General features: G+C 34.4%; 1 non-coding gene across 1 annotated transcript; it reads right to left on the reverse strand.

Moving 5' to 3' along the window:
• Positions 1 to 1,972: 1,972 nt before the first annotated feature.
• On the reverse strand, positions 1,973 to 2,094 carry LOC118661974. Its single transcript, XR_004969554.1, has one exon. It is a non-coding gene; the product is annotated as a small nucleolar RNA SNORA18 (small nucleolar RNA).
• Between the last annotated feature and the right edge of the window lie 10,920 nt (positions 2,095 to 13,014).

Here is a 13,014-nt window from a genome sequence, read left to right on the forward strand (position 1 = left end):
CTTTTTTGCAGATACCAGAGATTCTTCTTCATAAAAATGTTATATTTATAACAGAAAACACTATATTGTTGCCTTGTATTAATCCATGTCAGATTACCCTATCAGGCTAACAAAAGTTTTATGGTCTTTTAGCAGTTTTTCATAAAAATATGAACCTAGGGTTCAAAGTAGGTATTTATTTTTACCTACTGTATGACTTTGGGCACACAGACACACAAGTTTTATGTTTTTCTTATGAATGTATTGTACAGTCTTTTCTTATACTGGTTGATTCATTTAGTTGGGGGCTTTTGTTTTTTTTAGTATGTTTCTAAGTCTGACATTTAATCAATATTACACAGTTTTAATTTAATCAATGTTACCCTTTACTCAGCTTGAAGTTATTTTCTTGAAAAATTGTTCATGACCTCATACAACTTGGTTATTTTCAACCTATACACACTTCTAATACACTATACAACATTGTAGTTTATGTTTGTATGCTTAAAGTTGTCTCAAAGTCTCCTTTAACTTCCCTCATTTCTTGGATTCTCTTTTCTTTTTGCTGTTCTGATTGGTTGTTAGATGCATCTTTATTTTCAAAGTTGCTGGTTTGATTTTGGCTTCTTCTGCTGTACTGTTGATTCCCTATAATTTATTCTTCATTTCAGTTAGGATAGCCTTTATTTCTGACTGGTTCTTTTTAAATGGTTTCTTTGTCCTTTTCTTATGCTGTTGAAGTTCTCACTAATTTCATTGAGCATCCTTTAACCATTGTTTTGAACTCTGTATACGATAGTTTGCTTGCCTCCATTTTATTTAGATTTTCTTCTGGAAATTACTCCTGTTCTTTCATTTGGGACTTGTTTCTTTGTCTTTTCATTTTACCTTCTTCCCTATGTTTGTTTCCACATATTAGGAAGAGTTCCTACATCTCCTGGACTTACAAGAGTGTCCTTACATAGTAGGTGTCCGGTAGGTCCCAGTGGCACAGCCTCTTCATTCACCCGAGCTGGGTGCTCTAGGTAAGCCTCTTGTGCAGACTGTGTGCCCTGCCCTGTTACAGTTGAGCTTTGATTGATGCTGGCACTTCACTGGGAGGGATTTACTCTCAGATTGATAGGCTGCGAGGACCAGCTGTAATTGCAACAGAGGATCCACTGTGCAGAGGCAGACTCCACAGTTCACTCAGCCACATTCCTTGTTGGTTTTTCACAGCCGGACGTTATGAAGACTCTCTTCCTGGCACTGGAACCCTGGGCTGGGGCTTCTGGTGTAGGGCCTGGATCCCTTGATCCTTAGACTGGACTTTCATAGCTAAGGGATTGCCACAGCTGGACACAGCTAGTCCTGTGTCTCTGCCCTTCCTACTAGCCTTGATGTGTCTTCTTTGTACATATCCTTTTATAGAACTTCTGTTCAGCTAGATTTTAAGTGTTCTAAGTGATGGTTTCCTACATTTTAGTTGTAATTTTGATGTTGCTTTGGAAGCTTCCAAGTACCATGTTTACCTCGGTGGCCATCTTGACCCCATATACCCAGAGTCTCATTTTCTTTTATTTTTAAGTTAATTAACTTTTATTTAAGGAATTTCACATGTTCTGAGTTCTTCCACTGCCTTAGTTCCTCCTGAGTTCAAGTCTTAATCATCTTATTCCCTTTTTTGCTCAATCCTGATGTCATTTCAGTCAGTCCACAATCCTTTTAGTTGAGCTTCTTTGATCTACACTTGAATATGGACATACTTCTAAAACTCTGCACCTATAATCATTGGGAACTAATTTCTTCAAGCAATTTACTTTAGGGCTGTGGTTAGGGTCTGAGTAGATGGATCTGATTTTTTTTTTTTTTTTAATTTCAGACACCCTCTAAACATGAGTAAGTTCAAGTCTTCACTCCTAAGCTATCACTCCCTAGAATAGTACAGATCTTCAGGATATATAAAAATACCTAAGATTAAAAAAATTAGATTATTAATTCTGTCAGTTTTAGCAGCTGTCTTGTAATTCCTTCCCACAGATCTAACACACTGTGAATAAAGGAAACATATTTATTCTATGAGGCATTTCCAACGATGTAAGTCTACAGAAAAGACCGATCGGGATAGACCTCAATCAGAGTCTCATTTTCTAACTGGTTCTTCAACATCCTGTGTACCAGTGTTTTGTGTTGTTTTTTTGTTGTTGTTTTTGTTTTTGGGTTTTTTTTTTTTATACTCAAAGTGAACTAGTTTGAATGGTAAATTATATAGTCACTCCATTTGTAAACCATATACCCTAACTACCAGAAAGCCAGGAAAGTGATGTTCACTCAATAAAAATATATGGATAACCAATTAAATGAATAACCAATTAAATACATGAATGAACTGATTCCAGTTATGCTTCATTCTGTAGTTTTGAAAGATACTTTGGAATGTCCTCTTTCTAAAAACTTGATCAATCGCTTTGTATCCACAGCATAAATGGAAGCAATCAGTAAGACTAAAATATCTTATACCAAAATTTAACATTTTTATATATTATTTGTGAGAAAAGTATTTCTGCAATTTATATGGATAGTTATCTATTTTTCTGTTTACCTCTTTCTCTGTCTTTCTGGATTTTGTTTGTTTGTTTGTTTGTTTTTATTTTTCTCTCTGTCTCTCTTCACTGCTTTCTTAGTGACTTGTTATTTTTTATAATTCTTCATGGCATCAGTGAAGACTTAAAAGATCTTCATACAATTCCTCTGTTAAGCATAAAAATATTTCATTTATAGCTTTCAGTACTTCTTATCTATTTCGTTTTGGAGAATTTAATCATGAATTATACATACCAGCACAGCTTGAAATATTCAACTCATGTTCTTTTATTCCAGTTAGGACAACAAAATAAAGAGTGGTTTGAACATAGAAAAAAAATCTGTGGATAGCAATATGTCAGTACTATTTAATAGTATATTTTCATAGTAAGGCCCAGATGAAAAGTCCATCATAAGTAAATTTTATATACTCAATGAATTCATATAAGTCATTCAATTAACTGAAAAAGAAACATGGTTTTAAACATATAAAATACAAAAATTGTTTCTCAAAAATCAGAGAGAAATAGCATTATTGCAGAAAGTCAACTATCAGTAGACAAAGCCTCACTTAAGCACATTTTATAAAACTAGGGAAAATTGATATAGGCTTATTAAGCCACAAACTTATTTTTTCAATAGTAACGGAAGATGTTTACTACCTATACGAATTAGTAATTGATTGATATTCTATTGAGTTTGATTCCTTACAATTAAAAGTTTCCTATAGCATATCTTTCTAACTCTAGAAAGAGTAAAGTTCTTTCATTTACTAAGGAGTTCTAAGTTATATCTGAGGGGATTGCATAGGCTGAGACCTGGCAGTGAGTTCATGTTATTTCTAGCAAACTATTAGGGAAAACTCAATGCAATAAAATACTTTAGTGAGCTAACTTGTCCCTCAGACAACCAATCTTTAGTTATTTCTCCTTTGGTAAACCAGTGACCACAGGATTTGTCCTTTTATTCAACTTTTAGGGGCAAATGCATTTTATTCACTAATAAAAATAATTTTCCCACCTAGCCCAAGGTAGGTAGAGAAATAAATGGAAGATAATAAAAACAAACAAAATCAGCAACAATAAATCTGTGAGATCTTCTTGTATTTACTGCATAATACATAGGATATCAAGCGCCATAAAATGTTTAATGCATTTTTTATCTAAGCCTTTATGGTTTGGAAAGTATTTGAATTTGAATTGACTGGCACAATATAAACTCAGTCATCCTATTGAATGAAAATTTTTTTCATATAAAATATTTATTTTAGGCATTCTTAAAATATTGTTTTCTTCAAGATAAGGAATTCATTTATGAATAGGAATCTATAGTAATGTAATCTTGGGTATATGTTTAAAACCTCAAAGCAATTATTTTAAATTTCTATTACATATGATATAGCGTATACTAGAAATGTTGAAGTTTCTTAGCTATAGTTTGTTTCTTATTTCAGTTTATTTAAAAATCATTCAATTGAATGTTAACTTTGCATTGAGTATATTGAAATATTTTACAAAAAATGTATTTAATTTGTTATTCTCTCTAATATAAATACAAAAATTGAATTTAGACTTTAAATAATTTATATTTACTCTTATAAATGATATTTATGGACCATTGATTCATAAAAATCAACTATGCAAGAGTTTATTTTTAGCACCTTAATTTGACTGTTGTAAAGATTCTCCAGAAATTAGATAGATAGATAAATAGGTAGATAAGTAGATAGATAGATAGATAGATAGATAGATATAGATAAGATATATAGATAAGATTTATTATAGGAAATTGGCTCAAAAATGAAGTCAGAGAAGTGAACTGACATTTGTAAGCTGGAGAATGAGGGAAAACAGTGGTATGATTTAGTCTGGGTCTAAAAGGCATGGAAACCGTGGGAGTCAATGATATCAGTCTAAGTCCAAAAGCCAAACTGGGTGGCTAGGTAATATAAGTACCACCAATATGAGTTAAAATACCTGAGAACCAGGAGTTCTGATGCTCGAGGGCAGGAGGAAATGTATGTCTCAGTTTAAGCAAAAAGAGCAAATTTACCACCTTGATTTTTGTCTCTTCAGACTCTCACAGATTGAATGATGTCCATCTGCATTGGTGAAGACAATCTTCTTTACTGAGTCCACCAATTCAAATGTCCTTCTTTTCTGGAAACACTCTCTTAGACACAGTCAGAAACACTGATTTCCCAGCTATGCGGGATCTTTTAGCCCATTCAAGTAGCCATAAAATTTACCATCACAGATGTGTTATTTCATACTCCTGACAAATCTACCACATAATCATTATTATTATCCCCACGTTGCAGATGTTGAAGCCAAGGTATAATGCGTTAAAACATATGTTAAGCCCTTGCTAGTGTGGCTCAGAGGTTAGAGCCTCAGCCTGTGCACCGAAGCCTCGTTAAGGCCATGTAACTGGGTTGCAGGTTCGATCCCTGGCCCCAGTTAGGACCCATGCAGGAGGCAACAAATGGATGTGTCTCTCTTAGGTCAATGTCTTCCCTGCCCCTCTTCTCTCTAAAAGTCAATGGAAAAAATATCCTTAGATGAGGATTAAAAAAATATATTTCACAGCCACATAGACACTAAGTGGTGAAGATATTCTAAACTGTATATTTGATTCTGCAGTTTGTTCTTTCATAAACCTACTTTAGTACCTGTCCACCAATCCCTAAAACAACTTAATGGCATCAAATTACATATTTTTTATATAAATATTTAAAACCTCCCTTATAGCTTCACTATTTTGTTTTCTAATGAAATCAGTGTCTCCCATAGTTTTTTATTTAGAGGAAAAATATGAAATAACTATATTGTTTCTTGAATTTAGATACTCTCTATGAAAATAGCAGTTGGACATCTTTTTTTTATATTTTTCAGAATTGTTTGCAGTAAGTATTTCTACATAGCATGGAAAATTATAGTAACTTTTGGCTTTTAGTCAGAATTTCTCTAAAATGTTATCAGTAATGTATTACTCTCAGCTAAGAAAAAAAATTAAAAATCGTTTCATTTATTGCTGTTTTTTACTGAATGTTTATGGTCTCCAAAATTCATTGATTGAAGACCAAATCCCTAATATGCTGGTTTTTGGAGGTGGGGGTCTTTTTTACCTATTTATTTATTTATTTCAGAGAGAAAGAGAAAGGGAGAAGGAGAAGGAAACATCAGTAATGAGAGAGAATCTTGATGGGCTGCCTCCTCCACACCTACTGGGGGTCCAGCCCACAACCAGGGCCTGTGCCCTGACAGGGAATTGAACCTTGATCTTCTGGTTCATAGGTCAACACTAAACTCCTAACCCACACTGTCTGGGCTGGAGGTGGGGGTCTTTTGAGGTAATTAAATTTAGGTGAAATCATGAGGATGGAACTTATAAGAAGAGAAAAGAAAGTGGTTTTTCTCTGTAAGTACCTTTATGTTGTGCTTCCCAGCCTCCAGAAGTCTGGAAAATGTTTATTATTTAAGCTGCCCAGTTTAAGGATATTTTGTTATAAAGCTTGAGTTGAAACAATGACCAAAGTGCTATAAGTTTCTAGTTATAAAAGAATTTTGAATGATTTTCAGTGGATACAGTACATGATAGAATAAAAATGGAAGTTTTGCAGAGATTTTCAACTAACCAGAAATCTCTATACCTAACAGAGAATGAAAAGTTGTGGTAGCAGAATCTTGTACATTGTCAAAGGAATGCTGAAAGCAGAAGGCCAGTAAACAAAAATAAACCACTAATTCCGTAATTATTAACATCTTTGTGACAGAAAGTAAGATAGAAGGAAATATTGTTTATAGAAAAATTACAACTGAATTAAATAATATGGAAGGAAGCCATAAAAAAGAACAAAATCTTGTCATTTGTAACAACATGAATGGACCTAGAGGGTATTATGCAAAGTGAAATGATTTAGAGTAAGACAAATTTGATTTCACTTACTAGTATATGTGGAATCTAAAGAACAATATAAACAAACAAAACAGAAACAGACTCATAGATACAGAAAATAGATTGATGGTTGCCAGACAGGAGAACGGTTGAGGGGTTGGGTGAAGAGTTTGAAAAGTATAGATGTGAAGTTATAAAATAATCATGGGGATATAAAGTACAGCATATGGAATATAGTCATAATCCTATATAATAAAGAGGTAATATGCAAGTTGACTGTCACGTTCTCGCACAAGATGGCCACCCCCATGTGGGCACAAGATGGCCACCACAAGATGGCCGGCACAGGAGGGCCATTGTGGGTGACAAGGCTGGCAGGGGAGGGCAGTTGGGGGGACCAGGCCTGCAGGGAAGGGAAGTTAGGGGAGACTGGGCTGGCAGGCAGGGAAGTGGTTGGGAGCCAGCAGTCCCAGATTGTGAGAGGGATCCCAGATTGGCTAGGGTGCAGGCTAGGCTAAGGGACACATCGCCCCCAGTGCACAAATTTTGTGCACCGGGCCACTAGTATTGCAATAATATGAATGGTGCCAGGTGGGTATTTGAAATATGGAGGGGATGGATCACTTTGTAAAGTATATGATTATCTAACCACTATGATGTATTCTTGAAACTAATACAAAATAATATTGAATGTAAAATTGTAATTGAAAAATAAAGTTTTAAAAAGAAGAGAAGTTGCCTGGTTGGTGTGACTCAGTAGTTGAGGGTCAACCCTTCAACCAAGAGGTTACTTATTTGATTCCTGGTCAGGGCACACCCCAGGTTGAGGGCTTGCTTCCCAGTAGAGAGTGCATGCCAGAGGCAGTTGATCAATGATTCTCTCTCATCAGTGATGTTTCTCTCTGAAATCAGTAAAAATAATAATAATTTTTTTGAAGAAAAATAAAATAGATATTATAGTGCAAAAAAGGGGGGAAAACAAAAAAATAATAATAATATAGAAGGGAGAATACAATCAAGACTTTGAAACTTAACATTATATAAAATCCATAAATACTACGATAATGTGAAGACAAGCTAAATGCTTTATATTTAAGTAACCTTTTGCAAACCTCTGTCATCTCCTTCAAAAAGAATGTTTTATTATTTTTTATAATGTAGATAATGGATAAATCTTCAATTGTGCATACCTTCCATTCTCAAGATATATGTTTTATTGTATTTTTTCTGCTAAAACCCAGCTCACCAGGGGATTCCTTCTGAAAAATAAAAAGCAAACTTTCACCTGAAGGGAAATGTTTTGACCCACAATAAAAAGTTGAATCCTGCTGAGTGTTTCCCCAGGCTTCCAGAGGTAAAGCTCTGCCACCTTAATAAGAAACCAAAAACAGTTTTGAACAGCTAAACAGAAATAGTTTTTCTTTCCAGCACATTAAAATATATAGAGAAAGCACAGTATAGGCATTGCTTTTGGCCTTTATTTTCTTGTTTATGATGTAATAAAATTTTCAAATACACTTAAAATTATTTTTTAACTTTAAAAGCATCATTTGAACCAAATTTATGCATGGGGTGATTTTTGTTTGATTTCCTGCTATGTCAAAACCCTGGTTCTTGTTTATTTATTTCAGAAATTATTGAGAAATAATTGCATGCTTAATCAAAAAGGTATATTTCAATACTTTAAAAATATTTGTCTTTTATATTGTGTATAAACTATTAAATAGTGCAAATTAGCTTGATAACTATAAAAATATCTGACTCGCCATAGCTGGTTTTGCTCAGTGCTTAGAACATTGCCCAAAAACTGAAGGGTCCTGGGTTCTATTCTGGTCAAGGGCACATACTTTGGTTACAGCTGGATCCCTAGCCCTAGTTGGAGCTCATGCAGGAAGCGACCAATCAATGTATCTCTCTCACATAGATGTTTCTCTCTCTCTGTCTCTCATCCCTCCCTTCCACTCTCTTTCTAAAAATCAATGGAAAAAAAATATACTCAGGTGAGGATTAACAAAATAAAATATCTCTGACTCTTATTCATGATAGTTCATTTCTTTCTTTTTTGCAAAAATTGAATTTTTTTAAGAATATTTAACACTGGATTATATTTTTCCTGATTACAAATTTAAAATTTGTTGGAAAGAATTTAAAAATACATATTTAGTCCACAAATATAAGGTCCACAACTAATGTGGTTGAAATAATCAGGTCTTAGATGCATATATACATTTTATATATGTAAAAAAATTGAAATCTTATTTTGTAAATAATAAATTCACTTGCTTTACTCATATGCTACTGTATTTCAAACATTTGTCCCTATCTCATTAAAGTAAAAATTATATTTCAGTGCTATATACTATTCATTTGTATTGCTGTATCATAATTGGTTAAAACATATTTCTTTTCTGGTTATTCCATTTAAAAAAATTCTGTCCGCATTGCCTTTGATTATAACTAAACTTTCATCAAAAATTGTTTCATAAAATTACAAAAACCTGATCCAGTTTTATCAACTTTTAATGCTTGAAATATGTTTAACAAAGATTGTAGGAGCTAAAACAATATTTTAGCAAAAATATTATGTAATACTTACTTAGAAACTACTAAAAAATGATTATCTAGCCCTAACCAGTTTGGCTCAGTGAATAAAGCATCGGCCTGCGGACTGATATTTGCTGTCCTGGAAGATAACAGGAGAAAATCTGGATGTCCTTAGATATGGGGATGACCCTTTAGCAACAACACCAAAGGCATGATCCATGAAAGAAATAATGGGTAAGCTGGAAAATTTTAAAATTAAAAACATCTGTGCCACAAAAAGATAATGTTAAAAAAATGAAAAGCCTGCCTCAGACTGAAGGAAATACTTGCAAGATACATGTCTGATAAAGAGATATTATCCAGCCCTGGCTAGTGCAGTTCAGTTGCTTGGGTGTCAAACTGTGCAGCGGAAGGTTGCCGGTTTGATTCACAGTCAGGGCACATGCCCCAATTGCTGGCTGAAAACTGGTAAGAGGGACGCAGGAATAGCCAATTGATATTCCACTCCCACAAAGAAGTTCCTCCCTCTCTCTCTTCCTCTTCTTTCCTCTATCTCTAAAAATCAATTTTAAAAAATCTTAAAAAGAAGAACTGTTACCCAATATATCAAAAGAACTCTGAACACCCAATAAGGAAACAAACAACTTGATTAAAAAATGGGCCAAAGTCCTTAATAGACATCTCACCATAGAAGACATACAGATGGCAAATAACCACATGAAAAAAAAATTTCACATCATTTATTGTAAGTGAAATAAAAATTAAAATAACAATAAGGTGCCTATTAGAATGCCAAAATATAGAATACTGCCAGCACCAACTTAAATGCCTCTTACTAAGTGGGAGAAGCCAATATGAAAAGGCTACATGTGCATGATTCCAGTTATATGACTTTGTGGAGAAAGCAAAACTGTAACCATGATTTAACATTTCAATGTTAACAATTAAGCAATAAAAGTTATGTATTCACCATTTTCTCAAGACTATTGTCAACCCTATGTTTTCTTAAAGGGTGAAAATAAATTTCTGTTGAAGTCTTATAGTAGTTGCAGGCATGGGAGAAAGGGATAAGTAGGTACAGCACAAAGGATCTTAGGACAGTGAAACTATTCTATATGGTAATATAATGGTAGATACATGTTTTTATACATGTGTTTAAATCCATAGAATCTACAACACCGGGAATTACCTGCAATGTAAACTATGGACTTTGGATGATAATGTGTCAATGTAAGTCCATGGATTGTAGCATAAGTGCCTCTCTGGTGGGAATGTTGATAATGGGGAATGTATTCATGTGTGGATCAGGTGATATATGGGAGATATTCATATTCTGCTCATAATATTTCTGTGGAATGAAAAGTGCTCTAAAAATTAAGATATGCATTTAAAAAGAAAGGAAGGAAGGAGGAGAATGAGGGATGAAAAGAGGAAGAAATAAAGAAAAAAGAAAGTGAAAGGAAAGAGGTCACATTTTTTTTAACTTTTTAAAATATATTTTTATTGATTTTTTACAGAGAGGAAGGGAGAGAGATAGAGAGTCAGAAACATCTATGAGAGAGAAACATCGACCAGCTGCCTCCTGCATACCTCCCAGTGGGGATGTGCCTGCAACCAAGGTACATGCCCTTGACCGGAATCGAACCTGGGACCCTTTAATCCGCAGGCCGACGCTCTATCCACTTAGCCAAAGCGGTCTTGACAAGAGGTCACATTTTACTCAATATTTTTCAATGTTCTTTGAGAAAACTACCTCTCCTTATCAGGTTTATGAAACATCTTAATGAAAATTCTTCTTCTATGGAAGTATATATACATTTGTTTTATTTATATACTATTGTAGGACAAACTTACTGCAGAATATAGTGTTGTAAAACAACACACATGAATTATGAGGTTCCAGATTTTGGATGAAGAACACCAGGGATTATGTGTCCTTGTTCCTCAATGTTTAGGTCAGTGGTAGGCAAACCGTGGCTTGTGAGCCACATGCGACTCTTTGGCCCCTTGAGTGTGGCTCTTCCACAAAATACCACGTGTGCTAACGCCTTTGTTAAAAAACCTCTCAATGCTACTGTAACAGAATTAAATTTTTCTCCCTTTAATATTGACATTGGCAACTTTGAAATGCAATTGCTGGATTTAAAAAACAAAGAACTGTGGAGCTCGAAATTTGAACGTCTTTGTGCTGATATAGAAATACTGGAGAAAAACAAATGTGAACTTAGTTCACAGCACAAGTGGTCTGCTTTGAAAGACCTGGAGAAGGAAGATATGTTGATTTTTAACACCTGAAATAGTATTCCTGACTCATATAATCAACTGAAAAAAACTAGCATTTGCCGTTCTTTCCTTATTCGGGTCTACATATTTATGCGAACAATCATTTTCAAGCATGAATCTTATCAAGAGTAAATTGAGAAGTCGTCTTATTGATGAGAACCTGGAATCGTGCCTAAAATTAAAAACAACATACAAACCTGACTTACCCAAACTTTCCAAGGAGATGCAAGGCCATTGTTCACATTAGTTTTTGTCAGTCATTTTCATGATTTAATTTTATGGATATTGTAAGGTAAATTGTAAGGAATTTAATTTTATCAATAAATAATATTGTTATTAAGTATGATATCAAGTTTTATTCAACATTCCTATAGTTTAACTAAGACTTAAAACTTTAAGTAAAGGTTATTAAGTTAATTTTAGGGAATGTTGTGGAGTGAAAGAAGATGTAGTGTCGAGGATTGAGAAAGGTATGTTGAGATGGTTTGGACATATAGAGAGGATGAACGAAAGGAGATAGACGAAACAAGTATACAAGACGAGTGTGGATGGGAGAGTTGGAAGGGGTCAACCTCAGCGAATGTACCTCAATCAGATTGAGGACATTTTTAGTAAAAAATGTACCAACCTATATAGTTTAAGTTTAAAAAATTTGGCTCTCAAAAGAAATTTCAATCATTGTACTGTTGATATTTGTCTCTGTTGACTAATGAGTTTGCCGACCACTGGTCTAGGTCATTAAGTAAAAGCCTCTAAGACTGACAATTACTCAATAGGTTAAGGATGTTCCCTTGAGACATAGCCTAGGCTTTCTTAAAATATGGTTACTGAGTTCCTAGGATTAGCACCCCAAGATAGAGATACCCTAGTGGAAGCCCAGTGGGTCATATTGTAGCTTTATAAACCAGTCCCTTTGGCTGCATTTTCTATATTATAACTAAGTCACTATTTCCAGCACATATTGAGGAGAGAGGAAAGAGACTCTATAGTTTAATTAGAGGAATTTCAAATCATTTACATACATCTTTTTAAACTTCCACAGCCATCACTTCACACCGTGTAGTATCTTTTGTGTTTACTGCATCTTCACAACTGTTTGTTCCAGGAGAGTCTTGACCAGGATATCTGAAAACCAATATATAAATTTACTTTTTGCTTTAGGAAAAGCTTGTAAACCAGTTTATTTGAGCTTCGATCTTCCTACAGAAACTAGGGGATAGGAGCCTTATCTATGTTATGATTATATTTCAAAGGATTGCTTCCTAGGTCCTTGACAAAGATAGTAGGGGTTGTACCACATGAAAGAAAAAAGAAAAAAAAAACACTTTTGAAAAGATTTGCACCTCAAAGAGGCAGAAAAGAGATTTACAATTAAAATCTTTCTAAAGAAGTACAATAAGAAAAAAAGATGCCAATGGCTCAAAATAAGGACGGAGCATGCCTGAAGGTTAGCTAAACAATGGGGAACTTGTAAGCCTTCTTGGTCTGGACTCTAGTTCACATTTATGTGTTTTTGAACAACTGTTTTTGACAGAGTGCTTTCCTAATTTGGGCCTGTCAGTAATTTATAGAATGTTTCTGAGTGGTGGTGGGTATAACTTCTGGCAATTCCTACATGCCTTGCCTGTGGACAGAGCAGGCTCTTTCAGCCAGAAAATCCCAGGGCAAAGGTTCAGAGGTTTTGTCAATTGGATTTAACAAAAAATGGGTAGAACCATAAGGGCCAATAGAGTATGAGTGCGGCACCAA

Source organism: Myotis myotis, unplaced genomic scaffold, assembly GCF_014108235.1.
Source record: "Myotis myotis isolate mMyoMyo1 unplaced genomic scaffold, mMyoMyo1.p scaffold_m19_p_1, whole genome shotgun sequence".
NCBI classification, from domain to species: domain Eukaryota; kingdom Metazoa; phylum Chordata; class Mammalia; order Chiroptera; family Vespertilionidae; genus Myotis; species Myotis myotis.